Source organism: Drosophila suzukii, chromosome X (assembly GCF_043229965.1).
Source record: "Drosophila suzukii chromosome X, CBGP_Dsuzu_IsoJpt1.0, whole genome shotgun sequence".
In the NCBI taxonomy this organism is placed as follows: domain Eukaryota; kingdom Metazoa; phylum Arthropoda; class Insecta; order Diptera; family Drosophilidae; genus Drosophila; species Drosophila suzukii.
Window position 1 is genome coordinate 31,472,257 of NC_092084.1, and position 18,050 is coordinate 31,490,306.

An 18,050-nucleotide genomic window follows, 5' to 3' on the forward strand; every position below is an offset into this window, starting at 1 on the left:
CTCATAGTCCGCAATGGAATTGATTCTGAGGACAAGACTTTCCTGCATGTCCAGTAGTGAGAATTTCTTTCGCTTATTGGTTCCTTTAAAGACGGCCCATGAATTATTTGAGACGATGTTATCAATATAGTGTAAATGTAGTCCATGGAATCTGTGAGTTAGAACATGTTATTGGATTTTTGGTAATGGCATAATTTATAGCTAGTTAGCAAGAGGGTAAAATATGATTAAATTTTGTGCATTTCGTGAATTTTAGTATTGAAAACATTAATTTTAGCTAGTGTAACAGTATCAATTAGATTTTAAAGATCGAATGTTAATAACCGTCAACGATCTTTTCGTAATGGCAGTTCTCTGTCTGAGAAAGCTGTTTTCAGGTCATTAAATACAGTTTTTATTTCTTTAATGGGAATTTGTATTGACTTAACTATTATTACTTTTATTCGGTCAAAATATAGCTCAGTAACTTCAAAACTGTAATTTATATGACATATGTAAAGTGCTTGTAACACACAACGTGTCAAAATTCTCGAAGGGCAGATTGTTAAGGGTGTGGGAATAGAATTGCAAACTGATCTGTCAACTGTGGCTCAAATGTTCTTTAAAGATTTAAAATTTGCGTGCTTGTAGTAGTAAAAAAGGGATTGAAACAGGAAAATTAGAAAAGGAGATAGATTCAGAAGCTGAATTTAAAATTAAGTGAGAACAACGCTTAGCAACAACTTGAACGTATTAATTAAATCTAAACATTAGATTTATTACTTGTTCAGAATTAAGCTTTACAACTAGTAGCGAATTTAGGGTTTCTGCACTTAAAGAGCTTCGTCGCTCGATTAAGATGTAATGAAGCGATGAAAAGGCCCTCTCAATAGACACCTGAGTCACCGGTGTAGCCAGTACAACGTTCAGGTGGGGCTTTATATCGGTAAAAACTGCAAAATGTTCGCATTTGGACCAGTTTTTAAATGCAGGCTCTTCTTTAATATCGGAGATTGTCTGTACGCCATCCAAATAGGCGGAAGAAAGAGACTCTTCTTTGTCAGCACATTTATCACCGTCGGATGTGAGCTCCTTCTTCTGGTCTTGGATATCAATCTCGCATGATGGCGCACTTTGTGTTGGGGAATGCACCTTAAATAAAAACTAAATTAGAACATATTTTTTGCAATGTTAGTTTAGTATAAGTGTGAGTTTTTGACATGGACAATATACTTTGTTAAAACATTTAACAGCAATTAACAACAATAAAACAGAACCTTAACTTCAAACACACGTAGCCCTACTTGCTTTACCTCGAATAAACGGTACGCTATTTATACCAGTTACTCTTAGAGTAAAAGGGTATACTAGATTTCTCGGAAAGTATCTAACAGGCAGGCGGAAGCTTTTCCGACCCCATAAAGTGTATATATTCTTGATCAGGATCACTAGCCGGTCGATCTAGCCATGTTCGTCTATCCGTCTGTCCGGATGAACGCTGAGATCTCGGAAACTATAAGAGCTAGGCTATTGAGATTTGGCGTGCAGATTCCTGAGCTTCTTACGCAGCGCAAGTTTGTTTTAGCAGAGTGCCACGCCCAGTCTAACGCCCACAAGACGCCCAAAGCTGTGGCTTCTACAGTTTTGATGCTAGAATAAAAATTTTAACTGAAATGTATTGTTCTCATCAATACCTTTCGATTGACCCCAAAAATAGTTTGCCACGCCTGTGACGCCCACAATTTTCATGCTAGATATAAAATTTTACCTGAAATGTATTGGTCTCGTCAATACCTATCGATTGATCCAAAAAAAATTTGCCACGCTCACTCTAACGCAAATAACGCTTAAATCTGTCTACCGCCGGTAGGTGGAGCATTTTAATCTCGCTTTGCTGCTTGCATATCGGGTATCTGAAAGTCGAGGTATTCGACTATAACGTTCTTCCTTGTTTTTTTCATATTTTGTTGAACTTTGTCTTCGTCAATCTCGAATTCATAAAATACTTCCTCATGTTTTGGAATTAAATGCCGTTTTAAATTTGTTGCGTGAGAGCCTGCTAACTTCACACCGCAAACATTGCACTTAGACTTATTGTCTTCTGCATTAAATTGAAAAAAAGTGCACTTTTTTGTTGTGATCGCGACCCATTTTTGACACAAAAATTAAAGCACTCCAAACGCAACGAATCCACAAAAGCAAGTATGGTTTGCAAGTCTGATCATTCTTGTCTGACTTTTTGCGCAAGTGGTGCGCAAAAAACAGTTTTTTGGTGACTGTAAGAAACGGTGCGGTTATTTGCGAGCTCTGTTACCTACGAGTCCTATGTGGCTAGGTACCCAGTCAAGACAGATTTTTGGGAAGTGTTTGGTAACTAGGTTTCTGACTGAGATGGCATAGTACGAATGGTTGTAATGATTGGTGATCGAGAAGATGGAGGAGAGGGAGTCTGTGTTTGCCTGGCATCTTTACGTATATTTTAATGGCTTCCTGAATAGCTATTATCTCACTCGAGACGACTGAGGAATAGAAAGGCAGAAGTCCCAGTTTGATTGTTGCTGTTTCGGTTGTGGTGCTGTAGGTTGTTATGCCTCCAGATTTGGAGCCGTCGGTAAAGACGAAGTTATGGTTGGGATACGAGGATTTGAGGGTGCGAAAGAGTTGATGGAAAATGGTTGGTGGTGTTGTACTTTTATTGTATTTAGACAGGGTGGTGTTGGTTGCTTTAATAATGCTATCCATGTTAAATGTTTGGCATTTATTGTTTTTCTTTGGGAGGTAAGGAATTGAGTTGATTTTGGATGCATGGCGCCTATGGTGCCTTTTAGTCTATTTGGTCAGCTTTTTTAAGGGTGTCTCATTAGATTTTAAAAGGTTTTTGGCAAGTTTTCCAGTTAAGAAGTCTCGCTTGTGTTCTGTGGGACATATGTTGGCTTCTATGAGAACGTTATTTATTGGCGTTAAACGGAATGCTCCAAGACCTACTCTTATTGCTGAATTAAGGGAAGTTTTAATTTCGTTAATTTGTGATTTGGGTACGTGTCCATAAATTGGAAGGCAGTAGTCTATCCTGGGAATAATAAGTGATTCTATGACTTGGGTGAGAGAAGCGGTTTTGGTGTTGTATTTGTGGAAAGAAAGGTGTTTAACTATGCCTAATGACTTGGAAAGATCGGTTTTTAACTCGGATATGTGTGAGTTCCATTTGTATCTGTTGTTCGATTGTGAGTCCTAGTATTTTGAGGGTGTCGGTGGTTGGTATAGTGTTGTCTCTTGTTAGTATCTTAGCGATGCAATTGTGTTTCCGGCAGATATGAAGTATCTGGCATTTGTCTTTAGAAAGGACTGAGCGTGAGTGAGTGCACCCCTCGTCGATTTGGTTAAAGGTGTCTGTTAAGTTCGTTGTGGGGTTTTTGCGTTTGCTGTGTTCTATAAGGAGATGAAAATCGTCTGCGTAAGCGCATAACTTAATTTCTTTCGGGATAGAGATGATGTTGGTAAGGGAGTTGTAGGCTATGAGGAATAGAACGATAGAGATTGGAGAGCCTTGCGGGATCCCATTGTTAAGGGGGAAGGTATTGGAGAGATAGGTGAATTTGTCATGAAGTTTTTGACATAGTTGAATAAACAAGACCCTACTTTCCAAACGTGTAGTTGCTGGTTGACTGTGTGTATGCCAATTTTATCGAAAGCCTTAGTAAAATCGAGTGAAATAATTGTTAGGTGTTTTTTGAGGGCAATGGATCTGGAGGCTAGGTGGTCTAAATAAAGTAGACTGTCTAGTACAAATTTGCCTCTTTTAAAGACGAATTGGCTGTTATGAATGAGATTTTTGTTTTAATAGAACCACCAAAATCTTTATCCAATTATTTTGTCGAGTATTTTGGCTAGGCATGAGTTCAGAAAGATGGGTCTGTAAGATTTTATGCCAGTTTGTGGTTTTAAGATGGGTAGGACCAGGCTTAGTTTAAATGATTTGGGGATATGAAGAGAGTATTTCATTGTAGAGGTTAATAATTCTGAATTTAAAAGTGGTGGGCAAGTTTTTAATCATGCAGTAAGATATGCGATCGTGACCTGGAGTTCTACCTTTCAGTGTGCTAAACGCTGAGGAGAATTCTGTGAAAGTTATGTCCTTTTTAATTTTTATTGCCGTTTTGGTAGGGAAGTAGTTTGGGGTTGGATTAAGGAGTTCTTTGTTGAGACGGCAAGTTGCGGAGAAGTTGTGACCGCTAGCTTCTTCTGACGAGGCTTGACCAAAAGAGTTAGCGATTTCTTGAGGGTCGATTGTTGCTTAGGCAGTGGATGTTTTTTTGGGGGTATAACCCACATAGTCTTTTCATGTTTGCCCATGTTTTATTTGGGTTTGAGTATGGATTGATGTTGGAGGTAAATTGTTGTATACTGTTTTTTTGGCTTCTGTAGTAGACAGCTAGGGCCATTAGTTGCCCCTTAGGGTTTACAGACCTGCGTTCACTAGACTATGGATAACCTAGTGTATAGGAAGTGTATGCACTTCTAGCATTGCTCGGTGCTAAGCTCGTCGGATTGTCGTGGGATCTTCCTAGTTTTCTCTATAACACGCACCGTACTACGCGAAAAAAAGTTTTAAGTGCACTAAACGGTAATCTAAAAGGCTCAAACAAAAATATCTGGTGTAAGCGGACTCAAGGTACGCGGACGGACGTTGAGGGCCAAGCGAATCAGGAATCATTAAGAGTTAGGGTGGCTCGATGATATTGCCGCCCCTTCCTGTACCCTCCCTACGATGATAACTCGTGCGAATTTGTTGGCGGTTATCCCTTTCATTGTTCAAATTTTTACTTCATTTAGCGGCGGCATAGTATGATCAACCACGATCCCGCGTTACAAATTTATTCAACCATGGTTGAACTATCTACTTCAATTAACAAAAGAAAATCAGAAGATACAATCATGATTTCAATACAACTTAAATTCTATCATCTTCAAAAATCAAATTAAACTAAAAATATAACAAGGTTCAAGCTTACCGAATAACTGTCCGTTTGATTTGGCACACACGGAAATAATACCATTAATATATGGGACAAATATCAATATCAAAGAATCAATATGGTGGTAACAATGTTTCACTTACGCAAAACTCCGGCGATGCAGGTTCGGTGGGCCCATCGAAGACCCTGTGCAAGGATGCTTTTAAGACAAGTTAACATATTCATTTCTGACAAGATAAGTAACGTGGCATATACGGATGGTCATTGTCAGAACTTAAGGAGAACTACTACAAAATCAATACAAAGGTACGCTACATAAGCTAGTACCGAAAAATTACTCTACGTAGGTTGGGAAGGAATCTGCGTCTTCGCATGTCAGACAGCAGGTCTGTTCAATCGTTGCTCTCCTCCAAATACATTCGCCTATGGAGAGGCTTTTCCCATCGGGCGAAGTGCCGGGTCTGCTGCGCTACAAACCGCCTTCCGAGATACTGCTTACTGGACTAGACAGAGCTGAGAATTCCGTTGCTGCGCGTGGCGCGTATTGGTGAGGCGATGTAGGTGTGGTAGGAAAAGTCACATCCGGTATCCGTTTACTTCCTTATTCAAGTACAACCAAGGTTTCGATCTATGGTCCTATAACATATAAATCTATAACCCTCCAAAATGTCGCTCTATGGCTTAGCCAGAGCTGGGTGGATGCCGCGCGTGGTGCGTGTTGGTGAGGTTATACACTAGCCACAGTTGTCATCCAGGTAGACTTCCTTAGACTAGGGCGGTTCTTACAAGGCCGCACGTTGCATGCGGTTGGTGGGAAGCCGGGCCAAAGATTCGCGCCGTTCGCGGACAATCTGTAGCCTCGATCACCTTCCAGAATGTTCGCACCTTTGCTGATCGCAGGGGGCACCTAGCGAGTCACGTGTCCGCAGGTGGCAACCCTGCCGTGGCAGGTTCGCTTGAACTGACCCCAAGAAAAAGTCTCGTCTCGGCCGGCTTCGACAGAACCTCCTTTCTTTTCCTATTACAAAAAAAATACATAGAAATACACGCCACTTAATACCCTGCCTATGCGGTTAAGTTCGTGTATTTATATTTACCAGTAGTTGGGTGCAAAAACGTAAATGATCCTCCTGTTAGTATCGACTTGCCCGGTGTACACACAATTAAACGGGAACCGAACCGCATGGGTTGTAATTTTCCGTTCTTATTCTAACTACCGCAGTAGCCTAAACGAAGTGAACGAGAACTCTTGACGCGAGAAGTTGGCTGTTTTGCTGATAGACTATATGTGTAAGCGGGTCAGCTTGTCAGCTATACTCGCTGCCTTCTGCATATGTGCATTTACATGTGTAATGACTTTCTTATAAAATTTTCTATTTTCATTTACGACTGGCCCCCACACTTCTCTGATTGATCTTTTGAATTTTGCATTTGATTTTTCAAATTCCACAATGTTATGTGTGTTTAATTCTCTGTTGAGTTTCCTCCATTTTTTTATTTTGTCTTTTTTGAGGAGAGACAGCTCGCTGTTTCCTCAGAGAATGGTGCGGGGTTGGGTAAAGGTAGAGGTTTGGGGAATGGATTGGTGGGCACTTCGAATAAGTATTTTTTTTGATAATAGCAACTTCTTGGTTGACATTTAGACTATGGATGCTTTCCAATCTGAATATCGTGATATTTTCCAGGAAAAGGTTCCAATCTGCATCTTTTAGTTCAAATGAGAGTTTTGCGGTAAAGGTTGGGACAGTTTGGTTGCGGAATATTGAGAATAATATGGGAAAGTGGTCGCTTCCATGGAGGTCTATCTAGCACTTCCCAGGAGATTTCTGGAGCTATACTGGCGGAGGCGAAGAAAAGATCTATGTGTGTGTATGTGTTGTGCGTTGAGAAATGTGTTGGAGATTTGTAGTTTGGTAATATGAAATTAGAACGGTCAATGTAGTTGGTTAAAGTTCTTCCTCTTTTGTTGGATGAGCCCCAAAAAGGGTGTCAGCTGTTAAAGTCAGCTAACACTGGGGTTTGGGCGTTCGGGGAATCAAGGATATTTGCCAAGTGGTTTGCGTTAAAGGGATTGGAGGGGGAGATTTACGCTGAAATAATGTTAAATTTGGAGTTGGACTGTATGGAAACTCCGACCACATCAAAGTCTGAGCTGACGGAGATTTCGTTCTGAGGCACGAAATTGTGAATTAGAAGGGCGGTGCCTCCAAAACTATTGTGGTAATTTTTGCTGGTGTAGAGGGGTGTTTATAGGGGTAGGAAGGGAGCAACGGCTTGTAATGTGTGTTTCTTGGAAGGCAATAATTTGCGGGTTTTAGGATTTAGTAAGTACTTGCAGATCTATGTAATGGTTTCTGTAACCATGTACATTCCATTGAATAATTTTAAGCATCGGTTTTAAGTTTTGAAGTTAAATTAAGTTTTAAAGTTAGGTTAGTGTTTTTTCTAACTTATTATCTAAATTGATTTTAGTTTGGTTATATTCTTGATCAGGATCACTAGCCGAATCGATCTAGCCATGTCCGTCTGTCCGTCTGAACGCTGAGATCTGGAAGTATATGCTTTCATTTAAATTCAAACTCTTGTAGCGTAGACTCCATGAGCGTTACTACACCATTGCAATCGGTCACCATTACAAGCTCGGATTTCTTGTTCTGCTTCCCACAGGAACTCTTGAATTTTTTCAGAAGCTTACTCAAAGATGCTGCCATCATGGTATATTCCTTGACGAACTTGCGAAAGAATCCAGTGATACCGAGAGATCTTCGTACATCCCCATCGTTTTGAGGCGTTCCATAATTGCTGATGCATATGGTTTTGTCGTAAAGTTAGTCCAGCCGATCGGATAGCATGCAGAAACTGGTTTAGAATGACAAGTCCTTCCTCAACTGTTTTCGATGGCATAATGACTTCATCTACATAACTTATTATGTTGCTTTGGTGTTCTAGATGACGTAGCAAGTTAATGATGACCTCCGGAAATACCAATGGTGGTATAATCCATAGGAATCTGGTAGTATCCTGAAGTCATGTCCAGAGTTGTGCAGTACGAGATTCTAGACTCTACAATTGGCATTGGATATCGTTTTTTCATAGTGACTGCGTTCAGAGCTCTTAGTCGATACACAATTGACTTTCTCCGTTTGCTTTCCGGACTAATATCGCCGTTAACGCGTGTGATGAGGTGCTCTTACTGATAATGTTGTGCTTGAGCAAGATATCTTACTGAGATCGGAGCGCATCCCTTTTTGAAAATGCAACTTGATATCGACGATTCTCTAATAAGCGCATGATCGCTGCCAGTATCGACAAGTGCTGGAAACTCTTTTCCTCCGAGCTGAGAAGTCTTCATTATGGGTAGATACTCTTTAGTATTGGCTGCGTCTACTTGAGGGTACCTTAACCCTGCCATCTTTAGCTTCATGCCCAACAGATTGAACATCGTGGCTTTTTCTGCGGGTCTGGACACTTAGCAGATATGTGATCAATTTGGCTACAATTAAATCATTTCGGTCCTTTGGAATTAGCCTCCCCACCTGCTACATCTTGTCCTTTCGTGTAAACAGACTGAGAAGAGGGACTGCAGTGTTTGTAACGTTTTCATATTGTTCAGAGACCTGAATAGATCTGAATATGTCTGAAGGTTCATAGCTTCGTGCTGTCGCTTTGGTTCAATCCGTGTGTAATATAAGAATTGATAGATGGCTAATCGATATTTGCTCGTCTTCCAATTGCCATCATGATGTAAAAGTATTCGCTGCATGGTTCGTTAAGTTTTCTTTTAATTCAATTCCCTGGGAACATCTACATCCGTCCAGATGCCTCTGCTGCATCTGCAGCCGTTCTGCCGTTTTACCGCCTTTGTTTTGGCCGTGTTGCTTAGCCCAATGTGGCGTTGCCGTTTTGTCAAATTTTGCAATCCTTCATTCTCCTTTCTTTGTGTATAAAATGCAGTTCCTTATATCACTTTATTGCTGTTTGGAGCTCGTATTTATTTAGGATGGTTATCAAGTATTTCTTTACAGTGAATTTAATGAAATATAAAACAAGAAAGGCAGTTAACTTCGGCAAGCCAAAGCTTGTATACCCTTGCAGTTATATTTATTAAATTTAAAAATACAAAAAATGATATTCCCATTAGTATATATGTCAGAAAACACCGAAGCTATAATTTGTTTTATATTATTTTCCCACCAATTTTCTGATTGTTTATATGGCAGCTATATGATATAGTCGTCCGATTTTGATCAAATGAAATACGAAATTCAAAACTAATTCAAAAATGTTATTTCCAAGCGTAGGAGGCTATATGTCAAAAAAACACCGAAGCTATAATTTGTTTCATATTCTTTTTCCACCAATTTTCCGATCGTATAGTTGTCCAATTTTGATAAAATTAAATTCGAAATTCAGAACTAATTAAAAAATTTTATTTCCAAGCGTAGGAAGTTATATGTTAAAAAACACCAAAGAAATAATTTCCTAAAATTTTTTTTTCCGATTATTCCTATGGGAACTATAAGATATAGTAGTCCGATCCGGCTGGTTCCGACTTATATACTACCTGCAAAAGAAATGAGAGTTTTGGGAAAGTTTCAGCCCGATAGCTTTAAAACTGAGAGACTAGTTTTGCGTGGAAACGGACGGACGGACGGACAGACGGACAGACGGACATGGCTAGATCGACTCGTCTAGTGATGCTGATCAAGAATTTATGTACTTTATGGGTTCGGAAACGTCTCCTTCACTGCGTTTCTGCGTTTCTGACTGAAATCATAATACCCTCTGCAAGGGTATACAAATCTTGTCGGCGTGTGACACACGTCTGCCCCTATTCTAACACATTCAGATTTATATAAATTAATTTTAAAAAAGATCCGAAATTCCCTACGAAATAAGCCATTATACAGCATTAATAAGATAAAGTCGACCGATTTAAATAATTTTTTTTTTCAAAAACAAAACTTTGCTATAGAAAATCGTATTGCAATGTTTTTGGTACCAACCGACGGGAATATCGGTAAAGAATATGAATAAATTAAAGATCGCTACATTTTTGATTTTCCGGTTTTCCCAGATAAAATCTTCTAAATTTAAATTTTTCTACGTGTACCGCAATTTTTCCTGAACCATTTGACTTATTAAAGTTCTTAGCACTAAAAATTGAAGAAAATTACAATACCTTTCGATCGGTGTATTAGTTGGCTGATGATAGTAGTCTCCTTGGGCACACTTGCGGTGCGATTCGTCACTACGGGTACTGCCGTCCACAGTGATTAAATTAAAACTTATTGAGGCAAACATAGTTAAGCCCTCCTCATCAAATTATTGCAAAACGTAATTTTTTTATTAATTTTCTTTACTTCTAGAAAACACTTGACACATTACCACTGGAGGAAATTACGAGGATACACTGAATAGGCCTTAGTGTGACCGTACACTGAAAAATTGGACCAACATTACGGTATTTTTTGTCCGTAAACCCTTTTTTCGATAAGTAAATCAATAGGAATATTGAAATGTATTACGTGAAACTCAATTCACTTTCACTCACTGTAAAGTTATAGTAATATAAAAGGAAAAGACCACTACTATAATTGGGCAGTGTGACAGTTTATGCGTCCGTGTCTGGAATGATTCTCCTTTTATCTCGCTTTTACCGTTTGTCTGAAAAATGTAGCTTGACAGGAATTAATATGTTGGATGAATACCTGCAGTGCACCAACGGTCGATAAAAATAAAAGGTTGGCATCAAAATGTCCTTAAGCAGGCGAGATTTTGCCGTGATGGAGAGTGCACACTAAGACTTCTCAGGACTAACAGCTCCATATATTCCAGCTTGAAGTCAAGGCTTCAACCTCATTTAACATGTCCTGCACCATTTCTGCTCCCTCTTCGCAGAGCACTCGTCGCCAGAAATGCAGTGTCATCTGCATTTGTTGCTGCTGGAGCCACCTGCTTCTAGACTAAGGTCCGAGGAGTAGATAAAATATTTGTCATGGACCAGCACACTACCTTGTGGGACTCCAGTGGGTATAGGCTGTGAAGCAGACTTAGACCTTCGAGCATCCATCTGAAAGGTTCTGTCATCAAGGAATGGATGAGACTAAAGTATGTTGGGGCAAGGATAGGCTGAGCTCAAAAGCCGGACGGCAGCCATCATCTAAATAAATTCCGTAACAATAAATTTTCGCCTCCAGGACATGAAAACCAAACTGATGGTCCGGAATTGCGTCCTGGAATAGATAAACACACCCAGAAAAAGAAAAAGAAAAAAATCATATACATTTTTCAATCCGTTCGCTATGTTGCATTCATACAAAACAAACGCCGCATGATTTGACCATAAACATTCAGGTTTAATTATAAACGCATCACTGAAAAATGCCTTGACAGAAATGGAGAGAACACCGTTCTCTAATTATCAACACCGTTCATGAAAACATGTATGTAGGCCTAGTGTCCCAATTGTCCGTACTTGAAAAATTCGTTTGGTGGACCAGCTGGTCCAGGTTCGAGTATGCGAGAAAAAGAGTGTGAATTATTAGTTTTATTAAAATATAATTTCTTATGTTTAAATGCTCTACTAATAATAAATAAATTCTTTGTCATCAGCATAATAGCCAAAGTACATAAATTCTAACAATACACACACAAAAGTAAGGAAATTAAACAAATCTCTTACGTACTTTATGACCCCGTTTGGCTTTGATTTTTTTTTGAGTGCACTGAAAAAACTTACGCATCCAGTAATAACCGTTATTGAACACTCTTTATTGAAATTTAAGAAAATAATTCAAATACGATAGCACAGGTAGTCAAAATCAATCTTTTGGATGTTGGGACTGGAATTGGAAAAGATCTTGAAAACTATAAAAGTTTCTAGCTTTTGGATTAAATATTAAGACTCTACGGAATCCTACGATACTCACTTAAATGCCCTAGCGCAAAAATGTGCCTGGCGACCACATTTTTGAAGATTTTCTAATAGTGTAAATTGGGTTCTTTGTTGTTCAAAGGAGTAGAATAGAATATTTCCAAAATGTTTCTTAAGGCAGATCGCTTTTAGACGGACAACTATCCTAGCTTAAACACACTTCAGAGGTTTAATGACGAAGCTTTGACTTGCATATGTATAGTCCTTAAAGTTTGAATTGGTAATTACAAATTCCTAGATGTGCTATGCATGTATAAACGTTTTGACGCTCAGTAGATCTATTAAAGGCACTTGTTTTCGAATGAGACAAAGTCCTCTTTTACACGTGCAACGAATTGATCAACTTTAAAATCTTATATTTCAGATAAGAGTGTATGATTATATCGATGGTCATAAGACAGATCATTATACTTGGGTTACGTGATATTCATTATCTTATTAGCTTCAGGATAGTAAAAAACATGTTTGTTATACCGGAAACTACTGTAATATTTACAAATTATGAAACGTTGCTGTTAGTTTTCTGTACATCGTAAAATATGCGGCTTGGTAAAGATGTATTAGTAAAGGTGATATTAGTTATAACAGCAAATATACTAACTGTTCTACAGTGATTTACTGTAAATGTAATTTAAATGTACTGCTCACACCTATGCAAATATCACTATCGACAGGAAAATTGGTATCGAGCGTGTGTACTTTAGGATTAATTTGAACGCCGTGAATGCATTGAACTAATACGTTTAGTAAGTTCAGAAAGAGTTGATATAATATCAGTGTTTTGTAACGCTGATTTGTTTTATTGGCTTTGTTGCTGTTTTGTAATGTTAATGATGGGTAATCGACAAACTTGATCGGTCGAAGTGCAAATATATTTCACACAATCGTTGTGAAATATAGTAGCCACAGCCCTAAGTGCGCTTTTAATCGGGTAATATCCTTGAAAATGATTTCCTGAGATGCAAGAACAGCATTGATACACAATTCTTTCAGTTTTAGTAATAACTCTGTTCTCATGAGTTATAGATTTCTTGTATAAAGTTATACATAGTTATTTTATGTATCTTACATACTAATATAAATGTGCATATATGTGTGTGCATTTGAAGTGCAGTTTCCAGAGAGAGAATGCCGCTGAGACAATTCGACTTAAAATCTCTAGCACTAGATTCCATCTCTTCGCAAATATTTAAATGTTCAATATTGATCCATCAATCGTTAAGGTATTTCATATCAGTTGAATCGTGGTATGTAACATAATTGGACATTATTAAAAATCTTGTTTGACCAATAGGTAGTGGAACAATGTCCAAGAACTCGTAATGGAGTTTGTTAAATGTTGGTATTTTATTCTAAACGTGATCTTAATGCCTACCATGAATGTCACTAATTCTAGTAATTTAAAGATGTTGTCGTCGGACATTTTTTTTCTTATTAAATTGAATTCTTCCTGTGATACTGTGTGCTCAACTGACAAAAAATCAAATAATCTTTGAGCCAAATCACGTTGGTACTCTAATTTATCGGTATACAATAGATTCTTAGTAAATATACATAGTTCACTTGACATACTCGTATCACGCCTTAAAAGCTTCTGAGTACCATCTGTATACACTAAGCGATATGAACTGTCAATGGTGCCCGTATCAACAGCTAAATTTGAGGGCAAAACTGTTAAGGAAGGTGCCTCTTGGTCCTCGATATCTGACAAACTACCTATAACATAATCACCCATAATATCAGTAAGTGGAAAGATGTATTGATCAAAACACTCTCGCCCCGTTGGCACTAATGGCGCAAAATTAAAACTGCCTGAAGTATCTGTAAAATCTAAGTTAATTATTTTATTTGCACCATCTTTTAACACTGATAATATCTTCTCATTTGAATTACTATAACTATCAATTATATGAGGAATATATGCTTGATTAATAACATCAACACTAACTCTATATGCTTCAATTCCGCCTTTAATCGCATTTGCATGTGATAATTGGACTATGTCTTGATTTGATATAGTAATATGTAGTTTTGGCCATTTTGAATAGTCATCATAATGCTGCCCTTGAAAATTTAAAGAGAGTGAAACCGCACCACTAATACGAACTGCATTGATAAGTAGGAAGTAGAACCGCGGAGTTATAAGTTGCGTTGATAACTGACTTATTCTTCATTTGAAACATGCTTAATACTACTTGGAACACGGAAGTTTAGTGTAATGATTAGTGAAATAAGCTATATTCTTAAGTAGGTCTTATGGTATATATGCTGATCAGCAATTCTCATCTGCAGTGGGTGCTACTGAGCCCCTGGTACTGTTCCCAACTTGGCTACTGCTTGATTTGTTGGGTGCTGGTCATGTTGAGCACCCTTGGGTACGAACATTGTTAATAATTTGTTGTTATCTATTAATGTGGTTTGTTATATTTTAAAATCTAGCTTTGATGTTGTTGTTGTTAAAATCGTCTGCCTGCTAGCCTTTTTCATAAGTTCCTTCTCATTATCCGTCATCGCTTTGAAATTGTTTTCGAATTTATGGTCATCTGCCTCAAATAAGTTTCCAGTTACTATTTTTATTATGTTACCTAATTCATTTACTAACCCTCTTCTTTGTAGAGCCTTAGGTAACAAGACATTTACCCTGATCTTTAATTGCTTTATCTTTGTGTCCAGTATGCCAATGGCCTCAACGGAATATGATATTTTCTTGAGCTCCTCTACAGCAATTTCGAAATTAACGGTCGCATTGATAAACTCGCAAATCAATTTGGTGAGTTAGAATTTTTTAGGATTGTATTATTTTTGCCTGGCCTAACTTAATCTTAACTAGGAATTATTTTTATCCAGTTCTTGAACACTTAAACTCTGGGATACAATGGTGCATCTGGTAGGTTAATGGGATTAATACTATTTTTTTCTTTTTAATATTTCTCTTAATCTTTGCTTTGTGTAATTTTTGTTTTTTGTGGAAATTAGTGTTATATCTTTGTCTTGTAGTACCCTCTGTTTGTAAAATCTAGGGGTTATTTTATTTCTTCAATTTTCTTTTCTAAAAACTTTGTTGTTTGTTTCCACTGGCAATATAACTGTCCTGTCTTTATTCATCGAGTCAATTCTCGCATTCATTATTTCTTCTAACTGTGACTTTTTTTTGCGGTATAATAAATTTTGAAACTCATTTAGTTTCTGATAGAAATCGTGTTCTGAATTCAGTTTTATATCCCTAGACAAAATGTGTGTTCTCCCTGAGAACAATTCGAAAGGTGTAAGCTTAGTCGCAGAATTTATGGAATTGTTGTAAGTTGTTAGTGTTTCATATAACATTTTCTTATAGATACAGTCCAGCTTTTGAGCTTTTGTGTTTTCGAGAACGATTCTGTATATCTCCGTTAGAGATGAATGAAGTCTCTCTACCGGGGAATTACTTGATGACTGTTGGAATGAGGTTACATGGGTCGTTTTGCCGAATTGTGCGAGGAAGTCGACAAATATCTTGCCGGAAAATTCCAACCAAAAAGACTGAAATAGTTTTTCAAAGAAAGTTTTAGTGGTCACGTCCGTTAACATCAATTTACACCTAATTAGCTTGTAGTTATAGCTATGTTTAAAATACTTTTCATATGCAATTTTTTTAAGCTCAAACTCTGAGCCACCCTCTCGGAATCACTTTCCTTACACATTTCAAAGATTTATTGCGAATTGATGGTTTCGTTTAATGGTTTCTCGTATAAAATAATGGGTTTCGGACTTTTGGGTTGGTTTTGCTGAAGATTAGAAATACAGTTTGGGTCCACTGTGATGCGACTTTATGCATCACCACTACGTTTTGTGACCCCTTTTTATATATACCTCGTAATCGTTATTTAGTAGTTGAAGTTTCCAACGTAGTAAATTGAATTAGGTTCTTTAAAATTCATTAACCACGTTAGGGGTCTGTGGTCTGTGATTATTTGAAATTTTTGTCCGAATAAGTATCGATTAAAGTATTTGGTTGCCCAAGTAATTGCTAACATCTGTTTTTCTATTTTAGAACAATTGGCTCCTCTGTCGTTTAGAGTCCTACTAGCAAAAGATACAGGTCGATCTGACCCTGAGGTCCCTTGTGACAGCACTGCGCCTATTGCCACATTACTGGCATCTGTTGTCAGAATAAAAGGTTTCTTAAAATCTGGGTAATTTAACAAAGAGTCATTACATAGCAACGTTTTGCACATCTCTAATGATTTTTTGAATTTATCCGTAATTTTTACTACCGCCTTGCCCTTTAATTGTTTTGTCATGGGCGTAGTAATCTTAGCAAAATCCCTAATACACTTTCTGTAGTAACCCAATAATCCTAAGAAGAACTTAATCTCCTTCCTTGTAGTTGGAATTGAAAATGCCTTGACTTCATCCTAGTTTAGACCTGCTCCGGATACTATAACCGCTTCATTGGCCTTTCCTTGAATTTTTTGGCGAATTGCCCTTATTAATATTTGGCAATAAGGTGTCTGATCAGTCATCCTAATCATCAACATTACTTCCACAACGCTATTACAAAATTCCTGTAAAATATATGGTTTCCATCATAAGATGGCATTAAGCAGATAACGTTGGGGATTCTCATTCAATTAAACAACTCGGAGGGACTAATTATCGTATTATGGACAGGTGAAGGAGGTCTATTACTTGAGTACTGGATTATATTACGCCTCTGCCTGTGGAGCCAAAGTGTCAAATTAAGTTTGATCTTTGTTAATAACTTGCATTACATGGTCCTTCTTGAAGCTCTGCAGTACGACCCATTGAGGTAAGCCATCAACTAAGTATCATTGTTACTAGCCATAGTAGCAACTTATTGATAGCATAGAGTCTTTTATTCGATTTTATGTTCTTATATTTACTCGCTTATTCTAAGCCCTGAGGATTTTTTCTCATTTGTTTTGGAAAATACTAACTAATTTACGAAAATGCGTCCTGCTTCAAATGAAGGATCATATGTGTGAGTAACGATTAAGTTTCTTCTCACTGGATATCTTTGTAGGTATTTTGGTAAGCGTACAGCACATGAACTGCCTACTCGTTGGCTGTAACTAGGCAGACCTTGAAAATTGGTGTGCAAAGTAAGGATTTGAAGACACAGCGACAGCCTCTGTTAATTGGGATTTTAGATGTAGGACAGATCTTGGTAGTTCGGAGACTGATTGACTGAACAAACATAACTGTTTTTATAGGTGAAAGAGTGCTTGGGCTAACAAAATAAATAGAAAGAGGAAAATAAAAGATTTTTAACACTCATATTTCGTAGTAGGTCATAAGTGGTATACATAAATTATAGTGTCAGCCACTTTCGCTGTACTGGCAGATTGCTGAAGATTTGGCAGAAAGTACTGTGATATATGATTCTTTGTTTAACTATTGTTGATGCGGTAATAATTGTATTACGTAGGTACCTCAATAAAACATAAAAATACGCTTGCTGTACTTAATATTGTAGAAAATTTTTAAATTGTGCGACACGAAATTAGAAAAGCACTTACAATGTACTAATTGAATTAAAATCACTTTAGAACAGTGCCTGCCACTGAATGAATAGATCTAATAATTTGCTTATCATCAGCATAGAGGAGGTACTCAGAATTCATAAGACACTGGGCCAATTATTATTTATCAAAGCCAGAAATAGCATGAAAATGGTATGAAAGAAATTATATTGAGCCAACAATTCCGCTGATTTAGGTACGATTTAATCCAATTTAGTACAGAGGAATGAAATCCCAGCTGATAGAGTATACAGGTGCCTAGGAAAACGTCGACGAGTTTGAGACGAGTTTGTTTTTCATTCCAGAAATTTCGAATATGGAATAAATATTGAATTTTATTTGACTTGTTTTCAGTCTTTTCAAATAAATTTTCGTTATTGTTTTGTTGCGAAATTATACACACTTGCACCACAATAAAGTAGATAGAATTCTGTTATTTTTTTTTTAAGAAAAAATCCAAATCTGTTTTTTTCAACTTTTTTAGCCAAACAGTCGGACACCTATTGATTGAAAGTCCTTGGTTTATCTGAAATCGAAAATGTTAAAACATTTAGTTAGTTCAACAATTATCTTGTCGCAGAAAAAGAATCGCATTTTTATGATTAAGTGCGATTTCAAGAAACAGAGCTGATAAAT

The 18,050-nt window shown here is 37.5% G+C and overlaps 1 long non-coding RNA gene across 1 annotated transcript in view; it reads left to right on the forward strand.

Moving 5' to 3' along the window:
• LOC118878273 (uncharacterized) overlaps positions 1-16,756 on the forward strand; it is a 38,289-nt gene extending 21,533 nt beyond the window's left edge. Inside the window, exons 2-3 of the long non-coding RNA XR_005014777.3 lie at positions 10,325-10,699; positions 10,794-16,756. This is a non-coding gene — a long non-coding RNA (uncharacterized lncRNA). The remainder of the gene's footprint in view (positions 1-10,324; positions 10,700-10,793) is intronic.
• The last annotated feature ends 1,294 nt before the right edge of the window (positions 16,757-18,050 follow it).